We start from the raw sequence: 16,403 nt of genomic DNA, 5'->3' as shown, positions 1-16,403 counted from the left end.
GCATAGCGAAAAAAATTTACGTTTTTTTGGTCACCACAAAATGCAACAACAGGTGATCAAAACATTGCATCTACGCAGCAATAGTGTAATTAAAAACGCCAGTACAAGATGCAAAAAAATAAGCCATATAACAGACCTAGATCCCAAAAAATGAGAACACTACAGGTCTTGGAAAATGGAGACAAAAGCGCAATTCTTTATTTTTTCTAGAAACTTCTGAATTTTTTTCACCATTTAGATAAAAGGCAACTATACAAGTTTGCTATCTACGAACTCGAACTGACCTGAGATATAACGCCAGGTCAGTTTTACCATGTAGAAAACATGGTAAATAAAAATAAAACAACAAAAGTTGTGCAGCTTCACTGAAATTTCACTGCACTTGGAATTTTTTTCTTATGTTTCAGTACACTATATGGTAAAACCTTTAGTTTCATCAAAAGCACAACTCGTCTCACAAGAAACAAGTCCTCATATGGCAAGATTGATGGAAAAATTATGACTCTTGGAAGAAGGGGAGGAAAAAACAAAAACATAAAATGGAAAATCGCCCTGTGATCATAAGGTTGACATAGCAATACCCACAATTAAAATATTATTTTTATTATTTATGTATTAGAATTATTTTAAATGTATTAATTGTGTAAATAAGATTGTGTATCATTGTATTTTATTGAGATTTAAAGTGCCCAAAAATGACTTTTTAAAATTTTAAAAGATTTAGATTACCTGTAATTAGGTACCATAATTGGATAACCACTTGCTTAAAGGATTATTCTCAAATTGAGACTTAGGGAGCACACAGCTCTGTAGTCTCCTTACTTCTTTGTTGCTGGGGGGAAGCTGGCAATCCTCATTGAGTAGCAGTTCTGATCAGTTTCCTTCTTCAAAGTTTGTTACTATGACACATTAAGGCTATGTGTCCACGCTGCGGATTTCTCGCGGATTTTGCCGCGGATTTGCCGCGGATTTACCGCGGATTTTCCGAAAATCTGCAGCAGCGGCACTTCCAAGCCATTTCAATGGCATTTTGGAAATGCTGTGTCCATGCTGCGGATTTTTCCGTGGCGGATTTGCCGCGGATTTTGATCCGGAAAAATCTGCAGCATGTCAATTATTGTTGCGGATTTTGGTGCAGATTTTGGGTATAGAATGGGGGAAAAAAAAGAAAAATCCGCATCAAAATCCGCGGCAAATTCGCGGTAATCCGCGGTAAATCCGCGGCAAATCCGCGGCAAAAATAAGGTGCGGATTTGTCGCGAAAGTCGCGGATTTTCATGCAGAAAAATCCGCAGGTACATTCTACCGTGGACATATAGCCTAATGGTTAGTCAGTGATTGCTCTGACATTTCCACTGTTATCACTTTAGTAAAGGTACCGTCACACTAAGCAACATCGCTAGCAACATCGCTGCTGAGGCACAACTTGCTAGCGATGTTGCTTAGTGTGACATCCAGCAACAACCCGGCCCCTGCTGTGAGGTCGTTGGTTGTTGCTGAATGTCCTGGGCCATTTTTTAGTTGTTGCTCTCCCGCTGTGAAGCACACATCGCGGTGTGTGACAGCGACAGAGCAACAACTAAATGTGCAGCCAGCAGGAGCCGGCTTCTGCGGACGCTGGTAACCACGGTAAACAGCGGGTAACCAAGAAGCCCTTACCTTGGTTACCTGATATTTACCTTCGTTACCAGCGTCCGCCGCTCTCAGCTGCCAGTGCCGGCTCCTGCTCTGTGCACATGTAGCTGCAGTACACATCGGGTAATTAACCCCATGTGTACTGTAGCTAGGAGAGCAGGGAGCCAGCGCTAAGCAGTGTGCACGGCTCCCTGCTCTCTGCACATGTAGCTGCAGTACACATCGGGTTGCTGGTGGGATCGCTGGAGCGTCGCTTAATGTGACATCTCACCAACGACCTCCTAGCAACTTACCAGCGATCCCTATCAGGTTGTATCGTTGTTAGGATCGCTGGTAAATTGTTTAGTGTGACTGGGCCTTTACATACAGATAACAACAACTTTAAAAAAAAAAAAGCAAACAATGATTAGAACTGCTTTTAAAATGCTAGGTGCTGGTGATTTTGCAGGACTGATAACAGCTAAGTACCTGGAATGGAAGTTGCAGCCAACTTCTTCAGAGAAATCAATGGACTGGAAAGAAGTGAGTGGAATATCATGAGTTAAAGAGATATTGTCAGGTTATCTCTTGGGGAGCTCACAGCTCTGCAGTCCTCTTACATCCTGGTTGCTGAGTGGTTAGTTTGGGTGACAGTTGTAGTCAGTTTCTTTCCGCTACTGGCAGTGTTCTGAAATATACACTGTTATCACTATATTTGCATATAGCAATAGCAGAGTATTTGAAGAAACACACACTTCAAAAAAGTGACAGTCATGATTAGACAAACTGCTTTGGAAACTGCAGATGTTGGGGGCTTTGGATATTGTGATTACGCAAGACTGATAAGAGCAGGAGCTGACAGTGATGGGGAAGGATGTGAGCAGCTGTAAACTATGTGAGACAGTAAACTAAGTGAGCTCTCATTGCAGGAGATCCACAGCAGATAGAAAAAGGAAGTCAATTGTAAACGTGCTTATTTTCATGATGTCTGCATAAATAAAGCACCTTAACATCATATTTATGTAAGGCTGACAAATTATATTTCCACTATACCAAAATTAAGCTCACTAGCACAAAATCATTATTAGTATATCATCAATATTCATTAGTAATATATATATATATATATATATATATATATATAATATATCTATATATATATATATATATATAATTGCCTTATTCTGTCTGTCTGTCTGTCTTGCTCCAAAATTGTGTCCTTACAGTGACAACTGTCGGATTGGCCGCTGGGCTCGGCCTGGCCCCGCCCCTCCACATGGATTGGCCGCTCGGCTCGGCCTGGCCCCGCCCCCCGCATGGATTAACCGTTTGGCCAGGACCACCCCCCGCACGTGATGCCCGCTAGGCCACGCCCCCTCACGCGATGCCCGCTAGGCCACGTCCCCCGCACACTATGCCCGCTAGGCCACGCCCTCTGCACGTGATGCCCGCTAAGCCACGCCCCCCTCACGCGATGCCCGCTAGGCCACGTCCCCCGCACGCAATGCCCGCTAGGCCACGCCCTCTGCACGTGATGCCCGCTAGGCCACGCCCTCCGCACGCGATGCCCGCTAGACCACGCCCTCTGCATGCGATGCACACTAGGCCACGCCCCCACACGCGATGCCCGCTAGTCCACGCCCCCACACATGATGCCCACTAGGCCACGCCCCTACACGCGATGCCCGCTAGGCCACGCCCCCTTACACTATGCCCGGTAGGCCACGCCCCCTTACACTATTCCCGCTAGGCCACGGCCCCTTACACTATGCCCGCTAGGCCACGGCCCCTCACACTATGCCCGCTAGGCCACACCCCCTCACACTATGCCCGCTAGGCCATGCCCCCTCACACTATGCCCGCTAGGCCACGCCCCCTCACACTATGCCCACTAGGCCACGCCCCCCTCACACTATGCCCGCTCGGCTATGCCCCCTCACACTATGCCCGCTCGGCCACGCCCCCTCACACAATGCCCGCTCGGCCATGCCCCCTCACACTATGCCCGCTCGGCCATGCCCTCTGCACACTATGCCCACTCGGCCACGCCCCCCGCACACGTTGGGCACCTGTACACCTCCCCCCAGGACAACTCCTCCCATTATACTCCTCTTTCCCCAGGACTACTCCTCCCATTATACTCCTATTATAATCCTCCTATTATACTCCTCTCTGAGGGGTTCGCAGCATGGGGGATGGAGCACGATGGGGAGTGCAGCATGGGGGATGGAGCACGATGGGGGGTGCAGCATGGGGGGTGGACCACGATGGGGGGTGCCCAGAATGGGGGGATGAAACACGATGGGGGGTGCACAGCATGGGGGATGGAGCACGATGGTGGGTGCAGCATGGGGGATGGAGCATGATGGGGGTGCAGCATGGGGGGATGAAACACGATGGGGGATGGAGCACGATGGGGGGTGCGCAGCATGGGGGATGGAGCACGATGGGGGGTGCAGCATGGGGGGTGGACCACGATGGGGGGTGCCCAGAATGGGGGATGAAACACGATGGGGGGTGCGCAGCATGGGGGATGGAGCACGATGAGGGGTGCAGCATGGGAGATGGAGCACGATGGTGGGTGCAGCATGGGGGGATGAAACACGATGGGTGGCGCGCAGCATGGGGGATGGAGCACGATGGGGGGTGCGCAGCATGGGGGATGGAGCACGATGGGGAGTGCAACATGGGGGATGAAGCACGATGGGGGGTGCAGCATGGGGGATGGAGCACGATGGGGGGTGCCCAGAATGGGGGGATGAAACATGATGGGGGGTGCGCAGCATGGGGGATGGAGCACAATGGGGAGTGCAGCATGGGGGATGGAGCATGATGGGGGGTGTCCAGAATGGGGAATGGAGCATGATGGGGGGGTGCAGCATGGGGGATGGAGCACGATGGGGGATGCACAGCATGGGGGAAGGAGCACGATGGGGGGTGCAGCATGGGAGGTGGACCACGATGGGGGGTGCACACCTCCCCCCAAAACACACACAGACCGCCACACACTGGGAACCACAAACACCGCCCTACACAGACACCAACACACACACAGACAACACCGCACACACACACAACACACAAGCACCGCGGCACACACAAATATATGCACATACTGCGCAACACACACATTGCACAAAACATACCTCCCCCCAAAACACACACACGCACCCCACACACACACACACCCACACAAACCGCGCAACACACACAGCACCACACACACAACCTACAGACACACAGCGCTCCACAAACAATGCAACACACAACGCAACACACAAACAACACCGCTCTCACCCCCCCCACCCAGACAACACCCAGAACATTTACAGCGCCCTACACAAACACTTGGCAACTATACACAACAACATCTATATATATAGATAACAAAAATCATACATTAACTACACAATACGTAAATTCTAGAATACCCGATACCTTAGAATCGGGCCACCTTCTAGAATATATATATATATATATATATATATATACACACACACATATATATATATATATATATATATATATATATATATATACTGTATATGAGGATTAAATTCATAAGAACACTCAAAACAGTCACAAAAAGTCAGAGTGATAATTTTCACATAACAATGTGTTACAAACAGTTTTTACTGGCTGAACGCCCAATTATAGTGATGAAGAACTCTTTTTATATTCATATCTTCAAGCTTTGACAAGTTTTCCAAGAAAACTTGATTTCATGGTGAATCGAATTGCAGCAAATCAAAAGTACACCAAATTCTTCAATTGCTGAGAAAATACTTTTTTTGACACGCTACCGTCTCAAAGGATGAGATCCAACCCTTTTCAAGCCCTTGATTGCATTTTGGGGTGTCTTTAGGTAGCTGTGGATTATTACCCTTACTTCTATTCCTTCCTTGGTAAAAACTATAAACAGCACTAAATACACTAAATAAAAAGACCCATATCTCTGGAACTGTACCGGGGATTAAAAAAATAAAATAAAAATTGCATACTCAAGGGAGAAGTGGGAAAAAAATGGCCAATTTTGTCCTGGTCCTCTTTAAACACTTCTCACTATTCAGTTTAATTTACATACTTTATTCTGCATATTCTATGAAACTGACAATACCCACTTTTGATAGCTTTTTTTATGTTTAACTATTCTCACCCCAAAAAATTCTATTTAAAATTATTTTGATGGGAATTTCCCATATTTAGAGACTCATATTTTTTGTATTATTTTTCTGTGGACAGAGTTGTGTAGGTGCTTAGTTTTTGTGGTTCAAGCTACAGTTTTCACTGGTTCCATGACTTTTTAATCAGTTTTTATTTATTCTTTTGTGAATCATTTATTAATGTGTACGTATTATTTGAAGTTTTTCGGCTTCACTTCGTCAATGAGAAACCAAGTACAGTGGAACCTTGGTTTAAGAGTAACTTGGTTTGAGAGCGTTTTGCAAGACAAGCAAAGCTTTTTACAAATTTGTAACTTGATTTAAGAGCAATGCTTTGCAATAAGAGCAAATACTCACCATACACACTTCCAGTTCCGTCATTTCACCGCGCTCTGACCCACTCTGGAGGTATCTTTCTGTACATATTGTACTGTAGACAGTATACCATTGTATAGTATATAGTATATACTATATAGCATGACTATCAATTAGCATTTGTGGATATAGTATTGTACTTTCTTTCTGCTTACCAGTACAGAACATTGCCTATACTGTACCTCTCACACACCAACAATTTTATTGTAACCTAACATGCAGTTTAATTTATTTTATATGGTTTTTACTGTACTGTACAGTATTTTGTATTACTGTACTGTAATAATTTTATATGAATACAGTACATTATTTTGCATTACTGTAATAAGTTTGTATAAATACAGTAAATATTTTTGGGTTGTGGAACAAATTGTCTGTGTTTCAATTATTTCCTATGGGAAAAATTAACTTTGATGTAAGAGTAACTTGGTTTAAGAGCACACTCCCGGAACCAATTATGCTCATAATCCAAGATTCCACTGTACTCCTTACTCAGTGTAGGTAGGTCAAATAGTCATTAATGTCACTCATTGGTGACTGTTATATTCTCCACAGATCATCTACGACAATGAAGAGATAAACCGTATATTTTTGGAAATGTTCTCCATTTCATATGACTCATGTATTTTGTGTTAGGTTGCATGCATATATTCAAAATAGCTCTATCCACCCTTTTGCGGATAGGAAGCATTAACTTTTTCTGTATCTAAATTACCTTGTCTTGTTAATGTAACAGTGCGTTTCAAAGCTGGACTTCACAATTGCGAATTGTTAATTTCTTATTTGTCTTACAATCCATTCAACAGAAACAAAAAGTATGTCCTTGAAAAAGTTCCGCCAAGGGTCGAAACATTGTACTGATTATTTTGCACACATGCCTATGTACACATTAATAAACTAAATAAAATTTTGAGCATCAACCATTTTATTTCAATTTTTGGTGTGCCAAAGTTTCTCTTACTACTTTAGACTAATTCTTTTGCTTCTGGGCACCTGCTTCTATAACACAGGTCAACAAAAAAAAATCATCAGCAAAGGTAATATGTTTGTTTTATGGAGTTTGATGTGCTGATTCCAAATATATGCTTAGTTTTGCTCTATCACATAAAGTTTCTGAGATAGAAGTGTTTTTATATATCAATGTATGCTGTACCTCTCATGTGATATGCTCAAGTTGTTCACATAGTCTTCGTGACTGGTTGAATATGAGGAATGTGGCTATGCCATTTGCTGTTCCCATAATTTGGATAGAACCCAAAAATCATAGTGATGACTGCTACTTTTGTTTTGTTAAACTGAAGGGCTTTTCTACAAAGAACAAACAAGATTAATTACCCTGAACTTGAATCTGCGATTAGGCCAGTTCCACATGATGGTACCTTGCCAGTTCTTGTATTTCCATTGTCTGGACTGGATGAAAATGAAGTAGAATATGAAGACTATGGAGCTGAAGCTACTGGCAAAGACATGGAGACCTCAAGTCAAGATGAGTATGTACCTGATGGAGCAGCCGAGCAGCCAGAACACTTTACTCAGCAAAAATTACTCAATATATTTCATTGTCAAAAGATAAAGCTGAACTTCTTCCATCTAGATTGAAACAGAAGAATCATCTTCATGATGACGTCAATGTGTGTTATTACCGAAACAGAAGTAACACTTTAACACAATTTTTCACAGTTGATGGACCAATGTGTAATATAACAATGTGAATGGCCTCTTTGAAGAACTGAATCAAGAGTATTTTGTTGCAGATTGGTGATTGTTTATTGACTCATCCCAGAGAAGTATGAAAGCTTGCTTCAAGTTTTTTGTGTCTTTCTCCTCCTTATTCACCATATCAACATGGTCATGATACCACCCTCGATATAACTTTTCCAAGGTTTTGTTCGATGATGCTATAGCTACTTTTTGGAGGCCTACCTAAACTAATCTCTTACATTCATATATAAAGCATATATATATATATATATATATATATATATATATATTATATACAGTGCAGACCAAATGTTTGGACACACCTCCTCATTCAAAGAGCTTTCTTTATGTTCATGACTCTAAAAATTGTAGATTCACATTGAAGGCATCAAAACATGTGGAATGAGATACTTAAAACAGTGTGAAACAACTGAAAATATGTCTTATATTCTAGGTTCTTCAAAGTACCCACCTTTTGCTTTCATTACTACTTTGCACACTCTTGGCATACTCTTGATGAGTTTCAAGAGGTAGTCACCGGAAATGGTTTTCCAACAGTCTTGAAGGAGTTCCCAGAGATGCTTAGCACTTGTTGGCTCTTTTGCCTTCAATCTGCGGTCCAGCTCAACCCAAACAATCTCGATTGGGTTCAGGTCTGGTGACTGTGATGACCAGGTTATCTGGCGTAGCACCCCATCACTCTCCTTCTTAGTCAAATAGCCCTTACACAGCCTGGAGGTGTGTTTGGGGTCAATGTACAGTTGAAATATAAATGATGGTCCAACTAAACGCAAACCGGATGGAATAGCACACTGCTGCAAGATGCTGTGGTAGGCACGCTAGTTCTGTATGCCTTCAATTTTGAATAAATCCCCAACAGTGTCAGCAGCAAAGCACCCCCACACCATCACACCTCCTCCTCCATGCTTCATGGTGGGAACCAGGCATGTAGAGTGCATCCGTTCACCTTTTCTACAAAGACACAGTGGTTGGATCCAAAGATCTCAAATTTGGACTTATCAGACCAAATCACAGATTTCCACTGGTCTAATGTCCATTCCTTGTGTTCTTTAGCCCAAACAAGTCTCTTCTGCCTGTTGTCTGTCCTTAGCAGTGGTTTCCTAGCAGCAATTTTACCATGAAGGCCTGCTGCACAGTCTTCTCCTAATAGTTGTTCTAGAGATGAGAAGGTGTGTCCAAACTTTTGGTCTGTACTGAAATATATATATGTCTAGTGGATGCATATCCTTGCCTAGTTTTTGAGTTAATAATTAGGTTTCAATATTGATCCCAAACGGAGATCAGAGTGTCTTCTGTACATCTGTTGCTTTCTGTATTGCTATTCCTCGTACCCATTTTGACTAAGCCTCGCACTGCCTGCATGTCCTTTACCATTTTGAGAGTCAAGAATTGAGAGTGTTCAAAGTTGAACAGAATATGGCATCAGAGTGTATTCTCTGCATGTGTTTCTGGTTGCATTGCCATGCCTCCTGGTAATTTTGGCTATGTATCGCACTGACTGCAGATCCTTTGCCTGTTTGAAAGTCATTAATTAAGAATGTTGTGAAAATTGAAAAATTAAATTGAATCAATGTGTCTCCTGTTCGTCTGTTGCTGCCTGTATTTCCATTCCTCATGTCCTTTTTGCCTAGGTTTTGCACTGTCTGCACCTCTTGTACCACTTTTACAGTCATGAAGTAAGAGAGTGTTGACCTTTGAACCAAAACTGGAATCAGAGTTTCTCCTTTACATCTGTGGCTGGCTAGATACCTTCTAGTTGACTAGGTGGGCCAAATCCCTGGTTCCTCAAACATTCTCTGGCGGTGACGACACTGCTTCTTCTCCTGTGCTACGTGCTGGTCAATCCCCTGTCCAGGATGCAAACGCAGATTCCTTCCACACTGGTACTGTCTTTGCACATTCACAAACACCATCAGCAGCCACATCCATTTCTTTGTCCCAGAGCAGCTGTGACGCCCTGGCGCCGCCACGTAGTCACGCATAGAATGGGCCCCCGCATAACACCATCCCTCACCAGGTTACATCATGTCATCATGCCTGGCTGCTGGCACGGGGGCGGCACACAGCGCCCAGCTGTCTCTATTCCAGGCCTTGGAGCCTAAGTGTTAATACACAGCCACCCACCCACAGGCCTCAACACTAAGTGGCCAAATTTGCAATTCTTATGCAGTTTGAGGGTTAATAATTAAGAGTGTTTTGTAAATTGATCCCAAACTGGGATAATAGTGTCTTCTGTACATTTATTGCTATTCCTCCTGCCCATTTTGTCTAGGCCTCGCTCTGCCTGTGTGACGCCCTGAACCCCAGGGGTCACAGGTAACAACACCTACCAACTTAAACACACCCCCCCATCCCTTGTGAGGGCACACCCGTCACCTGAAAGGGAGACCTGATGCCTCCCTCAGGGCCAGTAGGGCACACCAGGTGGGCGGAGTCAGGTGGAAAGGCACGCCTTCCGAGGAGACTACTGTCCTGAGGCAGGAAATACAAACAGTTTAAGTTGTACAGTGACAGTGACAGGAGGTGTGGAGGAGCAGAGCTGTCAGGGACCCGGGTTGGAGCCTGGGATCCCCGTAGCATCAGGCAGGCAGATGGTGGTGGACGCCTGCAGGAGTACCGGTACAGCAACCGGCGGAACCGTAGGGATCGGGCCAGGGTTGGAGCCCGCCGGCCCTGAACCGGGGAGTCAACCGTTGACCGGAGCACCAGAAACCGGGTACTCAGACTCCGTCCTAGCTTAGAAGCCACTGAGTTTAGGCAAATTAACTGATTGCAGTCTGGACCTCACGGGTCCATCCTCACCCAAAGTCCCGAAAGAAGGCAAAAGCCCATCGATACCGGGTGAGAGCCACCGCCAAGGGCCAAACATCTGACGGGCCAGCGCCTGCGGGCAACCGAGGGCTCCTCCGGCAGCTAAACGCCGGGGAGCGGGCTACCACTGCCCGGGCAGGGGAGCCGAAAACCACAACAAGAGGTGCAAGGGAAAGGGGCCACCATCAGCCTCGCAAGGGACACAAGCAGCCGGCTGCGGGACCCGACCATACCCGAACTTTGGTTTACCAGTGACTCTGAGTGTGAATTAATCGTGAGTACACCAGTGCCATCCGGGCATGACACTGCACCGCAGCACGGCACCCTGCACCCCGACAACAACACTGTCGCCATTCCCCACCGCCCCTACCCACGAAGGGGCTAACGTCCAGGCTGCGGCCACAACACCGATCCCGGACGAGCCTCCTTCACTCCAGCCACAGTGGTGGTGCATCCCGTCACCACGACCCGTGGGTGGCGTCACGACCCGTCCGACGACAACGCGGCCCCAGGGCTGCGAACCTCGTCCCACACCACCACCCTACTGCCTCCCCTTAACAGAGCAACGTGGCCCCCGGTCCGGAGGCGCTCGTGTCACCGACAACCCGAGCCCGGACCTCGAGCGGCTCTGCCCGAGCAGCAGAGCGGCCGGGCCCCTCTCAGGGCTGTACACCTGCATGTACTTTACGACTTTGAGAGTCATCATTTAAGAGTAATTCCAATATTGATCCAAAAGTGGAATCAGAGTTTCTCCTGTACATCTGTTGCTGGTTAGACTGTCTCATAGTCTTTTTGGCTATGCCTCACATTCATTGTAGATTCTTACCAGTTTATCTATTAATACCACTGTTAGCTGCCTCACTAATTTAATATGCGCCAGTTATGCAGAAAGAGATGGGGAAGTGGACATGTTGCTGATGGTGCACATACAGGTCAAGATAGTCGGACATGTGAAACTGTGCCTACTGCATGAGCACAACAAAAATGCTCATATCCCAGACTAATCTTACTGTACCACTAAGCAGGATGGAGGGAGACAATACTCCTGAAGGCTGAACAGTACCAAAAGGTTGTGAGTTGGTTGGCAAATATTTTTTGGGGGGAACATGATCCCAGAATTTAATCAGAGTCTCTCCTCTCCAGTTCTTGTTGCATATACGATCCTTACTTTGAATTTTTCATAGTCTCAGGTCCTCCTCTTCTGCATCTCTTGCTGTGTCCACAATACCTCCTTGACATTCTTGATAGTTCTAGCAATAAGTGCATAGGCTATACCAGTGTAGAAGGCTGAACCTTTTTACAATTGACACAAAATGTACTCACAGACCCTCTTTTCTGTCTCTTGCTGCATGTATTACTACTAAGTCCATAGCCTTTGACAGTTCTGGAGTCTGATTCTTTGTATTATTGTACAATAATTGAATATGAGTCTCTCCTCTCTGTCTTTTGCTAGCTGTCATGGGTGGTATGGAGATAATAGGGGACTGTGGCTCCTAGACTGATTCTAAGGCGGGCTTTACACGTTGCGACATCGCTACCGATATATCGTCGTGGTCACGTCGTTAGTGACGCAAATCCGGCACTGGTAGCGACATCGCAATGTGTAAATCCTAGGTGCGATGATGAACGAGCGCAAAACCGTAAAAAAAAAATTAAAAATCGCTGATCTGTGTCACGTCGCTCATTTCCATAATGTCCTAGTGACGTCGCGGTGACGTCACTGTGACGCCGAACGCACCTTCCCCTTGAAGGAGGGATTGTTCGGCAGTCAGAGCGACATCGCCGACCAGGTATATGCGTGTGAAGCTGTCGTAATGATAATGTTCGCTACGGCAGCAAGCACCAGATATCGCATGTACGACGGGGCGGGTGCTATCGCGCTCGACATCGCTAGCAATTGCTAGCGATGTCGCAGCATGTAAAGCCCGCCTTAGGCTAGGGGGCCCTAACTATCCCTGTTCCTAGAGATACTTATGAAGATGAGGACATCTGGGCCACGTTCCTGGCCCTGCTCCTGGTCAGTGCTGTTCTAATAACTTCTCTCCCTTTCCCCAGGAGAGGACTGGGACAGGATTGGTTAAAACCATGGAAATAGACAAACAGGTGAAACCAAAACTCAATCACACAGCATGCTCACACAGAGATATTAGGCAACAAGTGATGAGGAGGAAAATAAGAGCAGGGAGGAAACAACGAGACGATGAGAGAATTCCATAACACTAATAGCAGCACGCAGTAAAACACCAGCAAGCTGGGACACACAGCACACAGACCAGTTTAGCAGAAGCTATGCTTGCCATGGGAAGACTGATTCACCATCTTAAAAAGGCAGGGAGAAACTGTGATAGGTTTCTCACAACATGTGATCCTAGAGGTAACCAGCAGGCTAGCAGAGATTAACTCGCTAGCCCAACCATTAATGAGGACACAGATGGTCGATGCCTGAGCCTACCTGTACAGCACAGAAGCACCAGTGAAACCATAGTGTGGAGTGTCAGAATCTGTAGTGTGAACAGCATCTGAAACTCTGTGTAACATTAGCTATATTCAAGTCCCTCCTACTACTTTTTGGCAGCTCTTGCACTTTAAGCCTAGGCTTTAACAGTATGGGTGTCCCACTAAAAAAAATAAAAATAGTAAAACATTGTTGTCTGGGGCCCTCCTTTATGTGTCTTCCATGGAGTATTGCAGTTCCTCCTAATTATTGGCAACCCTTGCACTTAGTGGATAGCCTTCATGAGTGTACTAGTCTAGCTAACCATTTTAACAGAATGTGCATGAGACCCTCCTTTATGTTGAATACATGGTGCATCAGAGATCCTCTTCCTTCTAATGTTTGCCAGTTCTTGAATTATCTGCACAGGCTTTGTGAGGTTTAGAGTCCCTCCTTCATAAATGAAGCAGGATGTATCTGACCATGTCACACACACCACATGCCCAGATAAGGTAGAAAAATGTTAAAAGTACAATTTCTGGTGACTACCGGCAGACATAGTTTTATTTCCCCCAATACCACATATGTCAAACTCTGGCCTTTGGCTCGAATCTGGCCCGCATGCTGATTTTATTTGGCCGACGATGCTATTCTGTTTGGAGGCCTATGTGAGCCACATTATTCTGTATGGAGGGCAATGTAGGGCACATTATTCTGTATGAAAGGCTATGTGGGGCACGTTATTCTGTATGAAGTACTATGCGGGGCACATTATTCTGTTTGGAGGCCTATGTGGGGCCGGCGACCAATTTTTTACATTTTTGCCCTATGTGTATTTGCGTTTGACATCCCTGCCCTATACTATATAATCTACTGTAGTCATTGGGGAAATACTGTGAGCAATGGCCCATCAATTGAGGCTATGTTCAGACTTTGCATTTTTGCTGCGTTTTTAGCACCATTTTTAATGAGTATGATGCAAATTAAAAGCTGATTTTAAAAATCCCAGCAAAAGGGATGAGATTTCATAAAGTTAATGCACTTGATTGTTTATTTTGCCTGACTGAAATGGGATAGTGCGACGTTTTTGAAAGAATAATAGGTGTGTATATAACCAAAGGGGTGGAGCAAGCAGTTTTCTCTCTAGTTAAATTTGCCTTAGAAACAAGTCATTATACAGGAAAGAATGTTTCCTAACATTTTGTCCATTAAAATCTATTTTATCATTGATTTTGTACATTTTATTTTCAGTCCATAAAGTGGCATAATACTCAACACTGCAAACTCACAGGAACAAACAGTAAGAGACTAAGAAGAAAAGCAAGAGAAGTAAAACATCAACAAAAGGACAACAATGATTAACACCACAACTGCTCACAGCAATAAAGTACTATAACTACCAGTAAGTCTGGATCACACCACCTCTCCAAGCCAGTATAGACTAGCTATAGCTAGCATTAATGGAATTGTCCAGCCAGCAAATATAGGAGGGGAGTGAATGTGACTGGCTCACCCACAGCATATGATCAAAGCAGATTAACAAGCAGCCCAGTAGGAATTAACTCTTGATAGACTGTCTATGAACAGCAAGTCTGTGGGTCAGTGCCCAAGTCTTCATTCGCTGGTCACAGAGTGCCAGAATTTGTTGTCTCCACAGATCCTGAGACCACCATTAAGGCCCCGTTACATGCAATGATGGATCTAACGATATATCGCCGGGGTCACGGATTCCGTGACGCACATACGGCATCGTTAGCGATGTCGTTGTGTGTTAAAGCAAGGAACGACTGTTAGCGATGGAAAATACTTACCTTATCGTCCATCGTTGACACGTCAATCCTTTTTAAAACATCGTTGATTGTTGAGGTCGCAGGTTGTTCGTCGTTCCCGAGGCAGCACACATTGCTACGTGTGACACCTTGGAAACAGCGAACCGCAGCTTACCTGCGGCCGCCGGCAATTTCGGAAGGAAGCAGGTGGGCGGGGTGTTACATCCCGCTCATTTCCGCCCCTCCGCTTCTATTGGGTGGCCGCTTAGTGATGCCGCTGTGATGCCACACGAATCGCCCTCTTAGAAATGAGGCGGTTCGTCAGCAACAGCAATGTCGCTAGGCAGGTAAATCCCGTGTGACGGCTCCTAATGATATTGTGCGCCATGGGCAGCGATTTGTCCGTGACGCACAAACGACGGGGGCGGGTGCTTTCACCAGCGGCATCGCTGCGTGTAACACCCCCTTTTACAGTTGACGCTTGCAAAAATCTCCTTGTGGCAACCAGATTTAATAGAGGGCTGGAAGATATTCTCACAACAAATGGCATTGTGGGTTATAAATCATGTGATGGATAATGTATAATTGATGGTGAAAGGTGGAACCTGATGGACCAGTGATTTTTTTCAACCAATGCAACTATGTAATTAGTGTAGACAAAAAGTAGAGTGTTTGCCAATTCAACCAATAACACAACAAAGGTTATTCATTGTAAGTGATCTTCTTGATTGCTTCTTGCTATCTACAAGCATTGTACTTTTCTATGTAGTCCTGTAAAATCTGAATTTATATTGAACAATAAGTAAAATATATCTTTGTACCGTGTTAGCCAGTAGAGATAAAAAAATTGTTTAAAAGAACAGAGAGTCCTCAGTGGTTGATACCTTTTAATGGCTAACTGAAAAGATGGTAATAATTGCAAGCTTTCGAGACTACTCAGGTCTCTTCATCAGGCATGGTATAACACAAAATCTGAAGAGTCACGTATTTATACACAACAGGACTTAGAATAGTGCAGTAAAAAAAAAAAAAAAAAAAAAAAAAAGAACAAGTTATATGAAATATAACTTGTTCTTTTTTTTTTTTTTTTTTTTTTTTTTTACTGCACTATTCTAAGTCCTGTTGTGTATAAATACGTGACTCTTCAGATTTTGTGTTATACCATGCCTGATGAAGAGACCTGAGTAGTCTCGAAAGCTTGCAATTATTACCATCTTTTCAGTTAGCCATTAAAAGGTATCAACCACTGAGGACTCTCTGTTCTTTTAAACAATTTTTTTATTGAACAATAATTAAGTTTATTTTTTTTACTAACTGACCAGCAGATGGCAGTATGGAGTTTTGCAAAACTTGGTACAAAGCGTGTCAGGCAGCACCACCTGTTAGATGCTCACTTTATAGACCTGTATAAATCTGCATATTGTGCAGTAAATGTACCCTAGGTTTTTACTTATTATTCCAAGTGGATGAGTAAATGTTATATATTCATACATTTAATTTATGTTTATTTAATTC

This window comes from Anomaloglossus baeobatrachus, chromosome 3 (genome assembly GCF_048569485.1).
Source record: "Anomaloglossus baeobatrachus isolate aAnoBae1 chromosome 3, aAnoBae1.hap1, whole genome shotgun sequence".
Taxonomy (NCBI): Eukaryota; Metazoa; Chordata; class Amphibia; order Anura; family Aromobatidae; genus Anomaloglossus; species Anomaloglossus baeobatrachus.
The sequence above is the reverse complement of the archived record's forward strand: the minus strand, read 5'-3'. Positions refer to the sequence as shown.